Genomic DNA, 14,828 nt, shown 5'->3' with positions numbered 1-14,828 from the left:
TGAAATGGGGACAGTCCTAGTACTCACATCACAGATTCATTGTAAGGAGTAAAAGAGACTCCAAATGTATGCATCTGGCACAAAAGAAGCTTAAAATAAATGCACTAAGATGAAGACCAAAAAGAGACCTGTAGCCCGACATCAGGGACAAATCCAGACAACATCTTATAATAGGTTACTCTCTTCCAGAGATTTTTTTTTCTGCACAGATTTAAAGAGAGAAAGAGATAGATGCAAAACAACCATTTTTCATGTAAATGGAGATCACATTGTAATTCTATTTTGTAATCCAGTTTTATTCTCATTTAACAGCCTGAACATTTGACCTACAAAATGATAATATTACCTTGAACCTATAAAGACCTTTCCATCTTTTTGTTACTTCAATGGAAACACAAAGTTTTAGCAAACTGCCCTTCTGCTAGTTATACGTAAGAAAGTGTATTTCCCTATGTCTGTAAGTCCTCTTCTAAGACCTGATTTTACGGCTGAACTGAATTTCAGCCTGTAGCTAGACCGTAATTGATTCAAGCAATGTAAGTGAAAGTAAGTGGTAATAAGCAAAAACAAACAGCAAAATAAGTAACAATGGTTATTACTAGAGTGCTGTAACAGCGTTGGTTAGGTTGTTTGTTTCTAGTTATTTGCTATAAGCAATGCTGTCATGGACATCCTTGTTGATAAAATCTTTGTCCATAAGAAACAAATTATTTAGGATTTCTAAAGGAATTCATCCCCAAAACAGAGACTACGAATAAGCTTTCCCAAATGTTGTTGCCCTTTGTGATATGCCCATAGAGAAGAGACCAAGACACATTGGGCATTTTTTTAGTGTTAAGTGTTATGCTAGGCATTTGGCCAAGGCATTGAATCTCCAGGCAGTGGCTCACACTTGGAATCCCAGCACTTAGGAGGCCAAGGCAGGAGGATTGCTTGAGGGCAGCAGTTTGAGATTAACCTGGGTCACATAGTGAGATGAGGCCCCATCTCTACAAAAAAAGATTAAAGAAAAATTAGCCAGGCTTGGTGACACACATCTGTAATACCAGCTACACAGGAAGCCGAGGTGGGAGGATCATTTGAGCCCGAGAGTTTGGGGCTGCAGCGAGCTATGATTGCACCACTGCACTCCAGCCTGAGTGACAGAACGAGACCCTGTCTCTTAAAAAAGAAAACAAAGAAAAAGAAAAAAAAAAAGAATCTCTATAATAATCCCTTCATTTTTTTTTTTTTTTTTTGTTACTTCAATGGATATGCAAAATTTTAGCAAACCATTCTGCTACTTATGTGTGAGAAAGTCTATCTCCCCACACCATCACCAACACTGGGCATTATGATTTGTATCAGTCAGCTATTGCCATGTAATAAACCACCACAAAACTCAATGACTTAAAACAGTAAGCATTTATTATTGCTCATGCATCTACAGGTCAGTTAGCTGGTTTTTCTGATCTGTCAGTCTTACTTGTGCATCTCTGGCTGGTTTTGCTGATTATTATAGGGCTCTCTCAAATGTCCAGAGCTTGGCTCTACTCCACATGGTCTCTCATCCTCCAGCAAGCCAGCCCAGGCTTGTTCCATGGCAGCAGCAGAATTTCAAGATAGCAAATGGAAACTGCAAGTCCGTTATGGCCGAGGTTCAGAACAGGTACAGAATCACATCATCACATCCACCACATTCTATTGGCCAAAATATGTCACATGACTGAGGCTTGATTCAAGGAGTGGGAAACAGACTCTATCTCTTGATAGGAGGAACTGCAAAGCCACATTGCAAAGGATACAGATATAGAGAAGGGAGGCACATTAAGAACATTTTTGCAACCAATCTATCATGTAATTTTTTAATTTTTATTTTTTAATTCGATTGTTAAAGTTTTTGCCAATTTTCTGACTTCAGAAAATGTTTTAATGTGTATTCTTGGATTGTACCCTGCTTCCCTTCCCTCTGTTTATTGGCCACTCATGAATTGACTCCTTGCACCCAAACACTAATCTTTATATTCACCCTGGCCCACACTCCTGCCTGGAAGTCCAGCCCGTGCTCCTTCTGGAAGCCAGCCGTCACCCCCACCCATCAGCTCCTTCTTCCCATAATGAATAGCCCAGGAGCCCGCAGGAGAGAGAGCCATGGCCGACCACCACCAGCACTTCCCCCGGGGAAGCCCATGATAACACCATCCATCACTGCCACCCTCGGTGGCTGGGCGCCCCCGGCCCGGCCAAGGAGGAGAGGAAACACTGCCCACAGCTCAGTGGAGCCCTTAATGATTACGTCAAGTGGCAAGCCATTTATTAGTCTCCTTAGCGGCCAAAAAAAATAAGGCCTGAGAAGCCAGCAAGCACATCAGGGGACTGTGGTTTTATTTTTTATAACCGCTTCAAGCCTCAGACACCAAGGGGAATGTGGGTCAGGAAGGGAGGCAAGGCTTGGGGGCTGGGGAAGCAGGAGTTCTGAGCCAGTCTCTGCAAAGGGACTGTGGGCACAGAGGGTTTGCGCGGCCCATCCAAGGTCACACAGGTCCCAGGCCAGCGTCCTCCCTCAGGGTCATGATGTGCCTTCCACTGCACCTGTGTTCACAGCTCCTGCATTTTACCATCAATTGCTTTGAACCCTTTTTTGGAGATTGGTGAATAAAAATTAGATATGAGCAGGCACTGGAAGGGGGTGTGGAATATAGGGCGCTCTGGAATTGGAGTGAGAATACCGGCATATTTCACTTCTCTGAGCTTCAGTTTTCTCCCATGCAGAATAGGCATGATCGGGGCCAGCTTTACGGCTGTGAGATCTCTGCAGTTGCACAGACCCCAGCTCTCAGAAAAGCTCCAAGCTGGGTTTACGTTTCGCTGTTGCTGTCTTGAAATTCTTTTTTTTTTTTTTTTTTTCTTGTGACAAAGAATTGCTCTGTTGCCCAAGCTAGAATGCAGTGGTGCAGTCTCAGTTCACTGCAACTTCTGCCTTGCAGCTTCAAGTGATTCTCCTGCCTCAGCCTCCCGAGTAACTGGGATTACAGGCATGCGCCACCACACCCAGCTAATTTTTGTATTTTTAGTAGAGACAAGGTTTCACCATGTTGGCCAGGCTGGTCTCAAACTCCTGACCTCATGTGATCTGCCCACCTCAGCTTCCCAAAGTGCTGGGATTACAGATGTGAGCCACCGTGCCTGGCCACCATCTTGAAATTCTTAATTTTCGCACCTATGTGTGTTTTAAGTGAAGCCCAGTGGGGCAGTGGAGCACACAGGTGAACAGAAGAGATGCACGGAAGAAGAGCAAACATTTCCTATTTTAGTACTTTTACTGCACATTTTTTCTGCTTTTTAAACAGGGAGGACTGCAGTTTTGTTTTACACGGCACCCTGCAAATTGTGTTGCCACCCTAAGCATGATGATATCTCCTGGACCAGGCTGGGCACCTCGGAGACTCTCAGAGAATGGCTTGCCCCACCAGTCAGGGGCTCCATCTCTTCCTTTGTAGGTTCCTCTCCTCCATCGGAACCCAGGACTGTTCTCCTGGATGACACCCCTGCTCTTCCTGCCACATCCAGACAGGCTCCACGCCCCTCCTTTTCACCTCCTTCTTGTCCCTGCCTCCATTTCCGCTTTAGTTTCATCGCCCCAGGATTGCTCACCTAGAATGCCTGCCTCCTGCTGGAACTTTCCAGCCTCTACCCTGCCCTGCCCCCACCCACTCTCTTTACAGGGCCAGGCCCTGGTTCCCCAAGCTTCCACATGGGGCCACAACACCCCACTCTGGGCTCTAGACATTACCTACCAACCACTGGCTAGTGGTTCCCATGTTCCACATGTCCTTCATTCCCCATGCCTTCCTAACAGCTCCTGTTTATTGAGCACCTACTGTGTGCCAGGACTCATGATAAGCATCTTGCATGAATGAACTCATTTCATGCTCATAAGACCCCTATGGCATAAACACTGAATATCTTCAACTTACAGGTAAGGAAACAGAGGCACAGAGTAGTTGATTCGCTTGCTGTAAGTCACACAGCAAGTGCCAGAGAGGGCTTGGGTCCCAGCAGACTGGTACCCATACTCTTAACCGCCACAGAACTTCTCCTCCATACTTTTGTCCAAGTCAGGGCTTTCTCTAGGAATGTTCTTCTCCGATGGACATATTCCACTCTTCAGACTCCAGAAATATTTGCCAAGTCAGTGAGTGACCAGATGATTTTGTCCCTCACTTGCTGTGCGACTTTGAGTGAGTCACTTCCCCTCTCTGGGCTTCCATTTCCTCTTGCATCCAAAGAGAGTGAGCTGAGACCCACTCAGTGAGCAAAGTGAGGCTTCAGACCCGCTGGGATTGGCTGCAGCTGCTGTGAGACAGCGAGACAGAGGGAGGCGCCCCATGGGGCCCAGGTTATATCTGGGCTATGACTAAGCATGCCCAGCCCTAGACCATCTGTCTGTCCACATCCGTCACTGTGAGGAGGGGCCAGGGGCCCATGTCCCTTAGCTCCAGACCCACATGACACCTCCTCTCAAAAGGGCAGAGCCCGTCCTGGAACTGGGTGGCACACGATGCCTACACCTCCTGCACTCGACCGCCTCACCCCTGCACTGCAGGACTCACGCCCTTCCTTCCTGGGCAGAAACAGCCCGGAGGAGCCTGGGCTGATCCCAGCGTACCCTCGGCCATGACCTTGGGAAAATCCTTTGTGCAGCCAGCAAGCAGATAGCCACTGTCCCACTGATCCGAATAACCGATGTCAGGCTCTGTGCAGATCATCTCCTTGAACTTGCCCAACAACACTGTGAGGGGGCGGTCCTATTAGATCCATTTTACAGAGGGGCAAACTGAGACATGGAGAGGCTCAGAAGCAGCCCAAGATCACACAGCCCCAGGTAGTAGCTGCCTGGCCCCAGAGGCTGTGGGTTTGAATCACTGGGCATTACTGCCTGCCTGTGCCAGGCACCCAGGGGCATGGGGACAGCAGTGACCAAGGGTGAACTCAACGCCCACCCTGGTGAGGCTTCCATGAGCAAATGCGTGCGTTCAAGGGACCACCTGTCATTCTTGCTTGCCACATCAAAGGGCGCATCCTGTGATCCCAGCCTCGTTCTGCTCCACCCCCTCAATGCTTGGCAAACACCCGACTGCATCACTCCTTCCAAGGTCAAGCTGTGTGGACCCTGGGCAAGTCACTTGACCTCTCTGGGCTGCCTTTTTCTTAGTCATCAATAAGCGTTCCAAGTACAATCGGCCACATGACTTACGTGACTGGAACCTCCAAACTATCCATAGAGGTTGACAGACGATCCCCATCATTCAAATGAGGAAACTGAGGCTCAGAGAGGAGGGAACTGCTTGCCCAACGTCAGGAAGTGCCTTAAGGGGATGGCAGAGGATGTGGGTGTCCACGGGGGCATAGGTGCTTCCTGCCCAGAGCCAGGGGGCTGGGATCAGCCAGGAGGGAGGGATGGTAACCCCTCCCCTTCCCCAGCCTGCTTCTCCCTGCCCCCTTCCCCACCTTCCCCCTTCCCCCTTCCCTCTCCTGAGGTCTCCAAACAAAGCTGCCTTTATCTGAACTGTAGCTGCATTCCTCAGTGACACATGAGGACAAAGGCAGGGGCCACCGGCAGCGACAGGAAAGCCCTACCGCCCCAAGCCAGTTTACAGCCTTCCCACGCCCCGCCCCCACCCGCAGGGCCTCCCCGGGGCCTCCAAGCCCGGCCCAGGGGAGCTCTGGGAGGAAGTTTTCCCCAGGACCATGCCTCTCTTCCCCCACCTGCAGGGCCTCCCCAGGGCCTCCAGGCCTGGCCCAGGGGAGCTCTGGGAGGAAGTTTTCCCCAGGACCCTGCCTCTCTTGCCCCACTGGAGCCTGGCTGTTTGTCCTGGGGAGGACGTTGAGCTTCCGCAGCCTGGATCCAACCCCAGCTCCGCCCTGGGCCCCATACACACTGCAGGGTCTAGGTGAGTCTCGGAATCTCCAGGCCTCTGTTTCCTGGTCTGTAAAACGGGAGTAGACTTCCGGAGGGGCTTAGTGAGATCATGCAGGAGGCAACTGGGCACTTCAAGAAGGCCACCATGATTGTTGATGGTGGTACTCTTATCGGTTTTCCATTTCTAGCCATTTCTGAGCTTCTTTCAGTTCCTCAGAGTGCTGCTGTCACCCCAGAGGATTGCACATGCTGTTCCCTCTACTGGGAACACTTACCATCCCTTGGTTCCTTCCCTGCAGGTGTCTCCTAAATATCCCCTCCTCCAGGCAGCCTGCCCAGATAGCTCCTGCCTCAGGCTGATTTAGGAACCTTCTATGGGCTCCTCTATGGCTTGTGCATCCCCATCACACAACGTCTTGAGTGAACACTGCCTGGGGATCACTGACAGTGACCAGGAGAGATGGGGAGAAGGAGAAAGAAAGGAAGTGGGGCTGAGCACCTACTGTGTGCCAGACCTGTGCTAAGCATTTCTCTCTCATCCAGGGTGTTGGGAACCCTCCCAACCAGCCTCCAAAGCCAGCTTCATCATTCCATTTAAAACATAAGGAAGCTGAGGCATGTGCCTGAGACTCAAGCCCAGGTCTGTGAAATTCCAGAGCCTGGAGTGAACATTGCCTGTTGATGGCAGTCATCCCACCAGGCTCAGAACCCCTTAAGGACAAAACCAAGGTGATTTTGTTGTCTGCTGTGTCCTCATTGCCTGGCACTGGGCCTGGCCTCACTCACCCATTGCTGGTGGGATGGGTTGGTGGGTGAAGTAGCAATTGGGTACACAGGGCCATTTTTTTTTTGTCTTGCTAGACCAGGGAGGGAAGGAGGAAGGGAGGGAGGGAGGGAGGGAGGGAGGAAGGAAGGAAGGAAGGAAGGAAGGAAGGAAGGAAGGAAGGAAGGGAGGGAGGGAGGAAGGGGAGAGAAAGAGAGGGAGAGAGGAAGGGAGGGAGGGGAGAGGAAGAGAGGGAGAGAGGGAGGGAGGGAGGGAAGAAGAAAGGGAGGGAGGAGGGAGGGAATGAGTAAGAAAGGAAGGAAGGAGGGAGGGAGGGAATGAGTAAGAAAGGAAGGAAGCATGAGGGAGGGAAGGAAGGGAGGAAGAAAGACAGACAGAAAGAAGGGAGAGAGGAAGGGAGGGAGGGAGAGAGAGGGGGAAGGAAGGGAGGGAGGGAAGGAGAGGGGAGGGGAAGGAAGGGGAAGGGTGGGGAGAGAAGATGGAGTCCCTGGGAGTGGGTTAGGGGAGAGAAGAAGAAGGGGCCGGGCGTGGTGGCTTACGCCTGTAATCCCAGCACTTTGGGAGGCTGAGGTGGGCGGATCATGAGGTCAGGAGATCTAGACCATCCTGGCTAACATAGTGAAACCTCGTCTCTACTAAAATACAAAAAATTAGCCGGGCATGGTGGCGGGCGCCTGTAGTCCCAGCTACTTGGGAGGCTGAGGCAGGAGAATGGCGTGAACCCAGGAGGCGGAGCTTGCAGTGAACCGAGATCGCGCCACTGCACCCCAGACTGGGCGACAGAGCAAGACTCTGTCTCAAAAAAAAAAAAAAAAAAAAAAGAAAAAAAAGAAAAAAAGAAGAAGAAAGAGGGGTTTCTGAAGCCAGACTGGCCTCCTAATCCCACGTCATCCCTCACTAGGAGTGGAGGCTGGGGCTGCAAGAACAGGATAAGGCCTCAGAGGTTCAACAAAGTAAGAAATGCAGTAGCCTCTCCCCTCCCCACCCTGGCCCAGTTCTCCCAGAAGAATGAGCCCCGTTCTGACAGCCAGGGCCTCCAACCAGATCCACACAGTTTGGTATTCAGATATCACTAATGACCCACTCACCTCATTTCCATGTTTGTCCCTGGAGCACCTACTGTGAACCAGGCAGGATAGAAAGCACACAGAAAGGGGAAACTGAGTCCAGTTCCCCCAAGAGCTCACAACCTGGATCCACAGCACGAGAAAGTGTTCTTGAGATGATCTGGCCAAACCAGAGAAGGCCAGATATTTGCCCAACATTGCACAGCAAAGTCCAGAAAAGTGAGAATTGGGACCCAGGGTTCTAGACTCCTGGCCCAGTGCTCCTCTTTCTATAGCATATGTTCAGGGGATAGTAGAAGGTCAGGTGACTGTGACCAGGAGAGATGAGGAGAAGGAGAAAGAAAGGAAGTGGGGCTGAGCACCTACTGTGTGCCAGACCTGTGCTAAGCATTTCTCTCTCATCCAGGGTGTTGGGAACCCTCCCAACCACCCTCCAAAGCCAGCTTCATCATTCCATTTAAAACATAAGGAAGCTGAGGCACGCGCCTGAGACTCAAGCCCAGGTCTGTGAAATTCCAGAGCCGGGTCTTCCGACAAGCAGAGGTTGTCCTATGAATTTGTTCACATAGGCCCAGACCCAAGACTGCTAGGCTCTAGTTCATGGGAGGTGCAAAATTAACGTCAAAGGAAACAGTTTCTGTCCAGACACAGTGGCTCGCGCCTATAATCTCAGTGCTTTCGGAGGCCGAGGGGGGAGAATCGCTTGAGCCCAGGAGTTTGAGACCAGCCTGGGCCACACGGCGAAACCTCATCTCTACAAAAACTTTTTAAAAATTAAACAGGCATGGTGGCACATGCCTATAGCCTCAGCTATTCGGGAGGCTGAGGCAGGAGGATCGTCTGAGCCCAGGAACTGGAGACTGCATGAGCTAGGATGGCACCACTGCACACTCCAATCTTGCTCTGTCACTCCGGCTAGGTGGGAGAGCGAGATCCCATCTAAAAAAAAAAAAAATTAAAGGAAGAGAAGGGAAGAGGGAAAGATTCCTTCCCTGAAGCTGTTCTCAATGTCAAGGTGGGTGAAAATACCTTCGCACGGGACAAACACCCAAACAATTCTAGTGTCACCTAGATGCAGGAAGCCTGAGTTTCCTCCTGGGATTCAGTGTCCGTTCTTGAGTGTCACCACGCCCAGCCTAGGCACCCAGGTCCCTCTGTCCCTTCAGCATCCCCAGCCCAGGGACGGTACCCAGCCTGGCTCCAGCTTAGAGGGGTGGCTCTGGGGAGGCTGGTGTCCTTTCAGCTGGACATAAAGGCTGTGTCTAAAAACAAACAAACGACTTCTAGGGCAGAGGGCAGGGAAGTGGTTCCAGCAGGGTGTTTGAGCGGCACGCCGGCCATTCAATCAGACCCGCGGGGCTGTGAGGGGAGCGGCAGAGAATCAATCATGGGCCGTGTGTGTTTGCAAAAGGACGTGTGTGGCCGTGACAGCAGCGGGAGCCCCAGGGGAAGCCCCCTGGGGACACGTGTCCACCACCTGGGCTCCCGTGCCTGCTGAACTCTGGGAGGCAGTGGCTGCTAAAATACAGATTCCCAGGCCCCAGACCATCATCCCGAAGCCAAACTGCGAGAGTCGGGCCCAGGACTCCAGAGTTTCTTTGAGGGTCTCCCAGACACTTCTGGTGAGCAGCCAGGCTTGGGAACTCCTGGGCAGCCCACCCAGCCCCAGGTAAGGTCCTGAGGGTAGAATGTGAGGAGTGAGGAGTGGGGGGCCGAGGCAGGATCCATTGTGGGAGGAGCTGGAGCTTTGCAGTCAGACCTGGCTCTGTCTGTGTTTCCATAACATTCTATACTGCCGAGCTGCAAACTCCAGCCACCGGGTTCTAGGCTCATTCTATCTCCACCCCTTCCTCCCTCGCTCTCCTGCCCTCCCTCCCTCTCCCCACTCCTTCTTTCTCTCTCTATTGCTTTCTCTCTTTTTCTTTCTCCGTCTCTCTCTCTCCCTTTTCCCCTCTCTTTTCCTCTTCCTCCCTTTCCCTCTGTCTATCTCTTTCTCTCTCCCTCTGTCTCTCTCACTCCCTTTGCCTCTTCCTCACTCTCCCCTTCTGTTGCTTTCTCTCTCCCTTTCTCTCTCTCCCCCCATTTCTCTCTCTCTCCCTTTTCCCTCTCTCCCTTTCTCTCTTTCTCTTTCCCTTTCTCTCTCTTCCCCCTTTCTCTCTTCCTCTCTTTGTCTGTCTCCCTTTCTCTCTTCCTTTCTCCTTCCTTCTTTCTCTTTCTCTCTCTCTCCCATACGCTTCTCTCTTCCTCTCTCTCTTTCTCTGACTCTTTTTCTTTCTCTCTCTTCCTTTCTCCTATCCCATTCTCTCTACTTCTGTCTCTCTTTGCCCCAAACACAGCATCTGGCACCTAGTAGGCACTCAACAAATATTTGCCAAGTGGAGAGCCCTCTGCTCTCTCTCCTGCCCCTGGGTGTCTGTCTGTCCTTCAGGTCCCCTCCCTTTCATTCTTGCTCTCTTTGTGTCTCTAGTGCCTCTGAATCCATCTGCAGTGGCTGGAACCCCATTCTCCAAATGTTCACCCTAGCATTCTGAGGCCAGGACTGGGCTGCTTTACACTTCAGAAAGGCATGTCGGGGCTGGGAGAAAGCAGACCTGCCATCTGGAAAAGCTGCCCCAGGCCTGTCCCCACCTGAAGCCACGGTGCGCTGCATGCACCTCAGCCTTGCATCTTGCAGCGTGTCTGCAATCTTCATTCCCAACAACCTTCCTTCCTGAGCCTGGTAATCCCCGCCCTCTTCTGTAGCACCAGGTACCCTAGCAGAGCCCCTGTGTCCCGTGTCTGTCCAGTGCCTGCAAAAAGAGAACAATGGGACAAAACCCCCATTGCACAGATGAGGAGGCCAGCCAGAGAAGGGAGCATTGACCTGGGTCACCCGAGAGTCGATGGCAGCCCTTCCCACCTGCATTGTGTGGTGTTTTGATCTCCTGGAGGGCAGCTTACAATCCTAGACTCTCCAAGCGACAGAGAGGGCCCGTTCTGTCCAAGTCCACATGCCCCCCAATTTACAGATGAGGATGCTGAGGTCTGGAAAGATGAGGTGACTTTCCAGATGGCTCAAAGAGGAGCAATGGAGTGACTGGGGAGGAATGACCGGTTAATCAAGAGGTAAGACTTTTCCACGCTGGTCTCACATCATACATGAATTTAATTTAACTGAGTTAAAGTCTACTTAACTAAACACATTTGCCCCTCACACTCCAAAGGGGAGATGAAGGTGTCTGTTCCAAGCCAAGCCCTCCCGTCGGGTCCCACATGTCTCTGAGTAGGAGCACCTGGTTCCTCCCTCTGCCTGTGAGTGTCCCACCCCTCTGTGTGACCCCTAAACACAAACCTTTACTGTATCTGGAGCTTGACAGGAGAAACAGCGATCTGTCCTAATGCAGGAGGAAAAGCTGGCTGTGCTGAATTTATTGAGAAATGGTGGTTGGCTTCAACATGACGGCTTCCCAAGGAATTTTCAAGGGCATTTTGATTCTCAGTGATTTTCCCCTTATGCACCTGTCCTCTGCATAAGGTGCAATCCCACTGGCTCTCCAGCAACTAGAAAAGAAACAAGAGACCTGACATTTTTAAATCTTTTTACCAAAGTATAAACCACATGCACAAAAATGCACATATTTTAAGTGTACAGCCCAACAAATGGTCACCAAGTGAACACACCCCAATAACCAACACCCAGAGGTCCCCCTTGTTCCTCCTCCTATTTAGTACCCCCTCAAAGGTAACCACTACCCTAACTTATCTCTCCATAGGTTACTCTCACCTATTCTTGTACTTTCGGTATAAATGGCATGTTGTAGGATGGACTCTGCCTGTTGAGCTTCCTTCACACAGCATAGTATCTGTGAGGTTCATCCATGTTGTCTTGTGTAGCAGTAGTTTATTTATTCTCCTTCATGTTTGTCATTCCATGTGTGGCTATACCACAATTCATTTATCCATTTTACTGTTGATGATGTATCCATTAGTTATTGTTGGGGAACAAAGCCTCCCATAGCTTAGTGGCTTAAAACAGCAACCGTTTATTTAGCACATGCTTCCAGAAGTAGATTTGGACAGGGATCAGCCTGGTGGTTCTTCTGTTCTGGGCTGGGCTTGGCTGATCTTGGCTGGGTTTGCTATGTGTCTGCCTTCCACAGCTAGGGCTGGCTAGTCTCAGATGAAGCCAACTCTGAAAATTCATCTGTGCTCCACCCATCACTCATCCTCCAGCAGGTTAGCCTAGACTTTTCACACAGCAACTGCAAGTTCCAAGAGAGCAAAAGGCCTCTTAAAACCTAGGCTTGGTACTGGTGCACGTTGCTTCCACCACACTCTATTGGCCACAGCAAATCACATGACCAACATAGATTCAAGGGAGAAGAAATAGACTCTGCCTTCTAATGGGATGGGCTGCAGAGAACTGTGACTATTATTGCAATCTGCCAAGATAAGCATTTCCAGTTTTCAGCCAAGAGAAATAATTCTACTGAGAATATTCTAGTATATGTCTTCCAATGACCAGAAGGGCATACTTCTAATGGGGATGTTCCTAGGAGTAGAGCTGCTGGGTTAGAGGAAATGCCTTCGTTCTCATATGGGCCCCATAGAGGCCTATTTGTTGGAAAGAACAGAAGCTGCTGTGAGATTTGCTATCTTAAGGAATTACTCCCAAAGGGGCATGCACAGATTTTGAAGCCCCTCTCACCCCCAGACAAGCCCCTTCTTCAAGCAAAAACTTCCCTTTCCCCTTCTGTGCCAGGTGGAATATTATCCTCCCAAAATTTATCAACCTGGATCCTCAGAATGTGACTCTATTTGGAAATAGGGTCTCTGCAGCTGTAATCAAGATGAGTCATACTGGTTAGAGTGGGTCCTTATCTAGTGATTTGTGACTTTATAGGAGATAAGGGAGAGAGATTTGGATACAGAGACACAGACCTTCAAGGAAAAGGCCATGTGACCACGGAGGCAGAGACTGGAGTGATGCATCTAGAAGGCAAGGACCACCAAGGATTGCAGAAACCATGAGAAGCTGAAGGAGACAGGCAAGGATTCTCTCCTAGAGCCTTCAGAAAGAGCATAGCCCCGCAGACATCTTGATTTCAGACTTCAAGCCTCCAGAACCATGATCGAATAAATTTCTGTTGTCTTACACCCCTTCCATGTGTGGTACTTTATTATAGCAACCCTGGGAAACCAATACACCCTCCTACCATCCTGTTGTTCTGTCCTCTGGTCCAGAGCAGGAGCAAAGGGCAAGTTTCCCTGTGCCCCTTGTAATTGACCTTTTCATGCCGTTTCGTCCCAAGGGTCACACGCGTACACACGTTACTGAGAAGATTTATCCCAAAGCACGTACAGGGCGCTGGCCCGCGCAAACACTTGCCTGCTGGTTTACAGTGATTTACTCGCAGATTACCCTCTGATGGAGGGGGCCCCAGCCTACGCGCCTCTCTCGTATATCAAAAAGGAAATCCTGAAGACATCCCTATAAACGCAGCAGGGAGGAGAACCTGCCGACGCCGTAAACTTACACGATGTGGTGAAGTCAGATGGGCCATCTGCTTCGCTCCCCAATCCAGATGTGCACAGAGGCTCGCTTGCGCGACTCCTCACACACTCTGGACACGCCCCTTCTCCCATCTCTTCTCTGCTGCATGGGCAGCAGGGCGGCCCATGAGAGGAGCACATTGGACCAGGGGGCATCAGCTCCTCCTCCTCCGAAGGCATGCAGTAGATCAAAATGATACAGCAGAGCCATGTTCAAACTTTGGCTATTCCTGGGCTAGTTCAATGTCTTCTCTGAGTTTCAGCCACCTCGTCTGTTGTGGGGGACTCCAGTGAGAAAGCATCCCGCCTGACACAATCAATGACTTCCCACTTTCACTCTCTTCTGCTAGGTGGTATTATCTGGACTCCTGGTTGCAGGTGACAGAAACCCAGCTCACAGTGGCTTAAGAAACAAGCAAGAATAATAAATCTGTTTTCTTGAATGCCTGAAAACTCTTGAAGCTACAGCTTCAGGTGTGGCTGCATCCAGGGTCTCCACAATACCAACAGGAAGCTGCGTGTCTCTTTCGACTTAATTTTTCTCTCGTTCTACTTTGTTGTCAGGCAGGCTCTCCCATCAGGGTGGCAAGATGCGCCCTCAAGCTTACACTCGGTGGTGTGGCAAACCCAGCAGAAGAGAGGGTCTCTCCAGTAGGCCCTGGACTGAATGAAGAAATGCTGATCAATTAGCAGCAAGATAGCAGGAGGTGGGAATGAATGCCCAGCTTCATCAACTAGGATATTTGTGAGCTATTAGCCACTGCTTTCACCCTAGCTAATCTCTGTATCCTCTCAAAAGAAAATTTGCTTCTTTGTGAGTCTACCCCTCCTACATACGAGGTGAGGTTCCCCCTGCCCTCTGTGGGGACTGTCTCATCTCTAGACCCTTCCTCTGTCCCCCACCCAGGAGCTGCCCTCTCTGCTGAGATGCCAACACCCATCTTTGACTCATCACAGTCTTCCACGTTGTCTGTTATTTTCTAAGTGTTGTACCCTGGATCCTTCAAAACTCATACTTTTAAGGCTCAAAAGCCAGATTCTAGTGACTTAAAATAAGCTTTTGAAATCCAAAAACCACATACTTGACTCTCTTATCCTCTTGTTATAACATCCATCCCTGAGGCAGAAAATACAGAGCACCCTGTGGTTCCTGAACAGAGGAAGGATGGGGGCGGGGAGACATTGGTCAATGTATCAAAGCATCTCTCTGCCTGAAAGACCTCTCCTGAAAGACATGAGCTATTAGGAGCTCTGGCAAGGGCTTTGTCTTATCCTCCTTGCTATCCCTGATGACTGGGCAAAGCAGTAGCTGCCCTGATTCCATAAGACAGAAAGGGGTGACTTACTTAATCCCAGAGCCACAGAGCAGAGGCCCCCGGGAAGCAATCTAAGGAAGGACTTTGAGCCAACACAACCATGCAGAGATGCAATGGGCTGCTTCACTAGGTGGTGAGCCCCCTGTCACTGGAGGCAGCCAAGCAAAGACAGCTTGGCAGAGACACTTGAGAGAGGATTCAAGTATCAGATAGGTAGTCAGTCACCT

The 14,828-nt window shown here is 50.3% G+C and overlaps 2 long non-coding RNA genes across 2 annotated transcripts; one reads left to right on the top strand and one right to left on the bottom strand.

The window, feature by feature from the left end:
• Positions 1-1,389: 1,389 nt before the first annotated feature.
• LOC108580841 lies at positions 1,390-5,452 on the bottom strand. The gene is made up of 3 exons (XR_001892380.2): positions 5,237-5,452; positions 3,957-4,335; positions 1,390-1,758 (listed from the first exon to the last, which is right to left on the bottom strand). It is a non-coding gene; the product is annotated as an uncharacterized LOC108580841 (long non-coding RNA).
• A 3,525-nt stretch (positions 5,453-8,977) lies between these two features.
• On the top strand, positions 8,978-13,807 carry LOC103888292. The gene is made up of 3 exons (XR_652749.4): positions 8,978-9,422; positions 10,221-10,858; positions 12,636-13,807. It is a non-coding gene; the product is annotated as an uncharacterized LOC103888292 (long non-coding RNA).
• Positions 13,808-14,828: the final 1,021 nt, after the last annotated feature.

Source organism: Papio anubis, chromosome 16, assembly GCF_008728515.1.
Source record: "Papio anubis isolate 15944 chromosome 16, Panubis1.0, whole genome shotgun sequence".
Taxonomy (NCBI): Eukaryota; Metazoa; Chordata; class Mammalia; order Primates; family Cercopithecidae; genus Papio; species Papio anubis.
The sequence above is the reverse complement of the archived record's forward strand: the minus strand, read 5'-3'. Positions and strand labels throughout refer to the sequence as shown.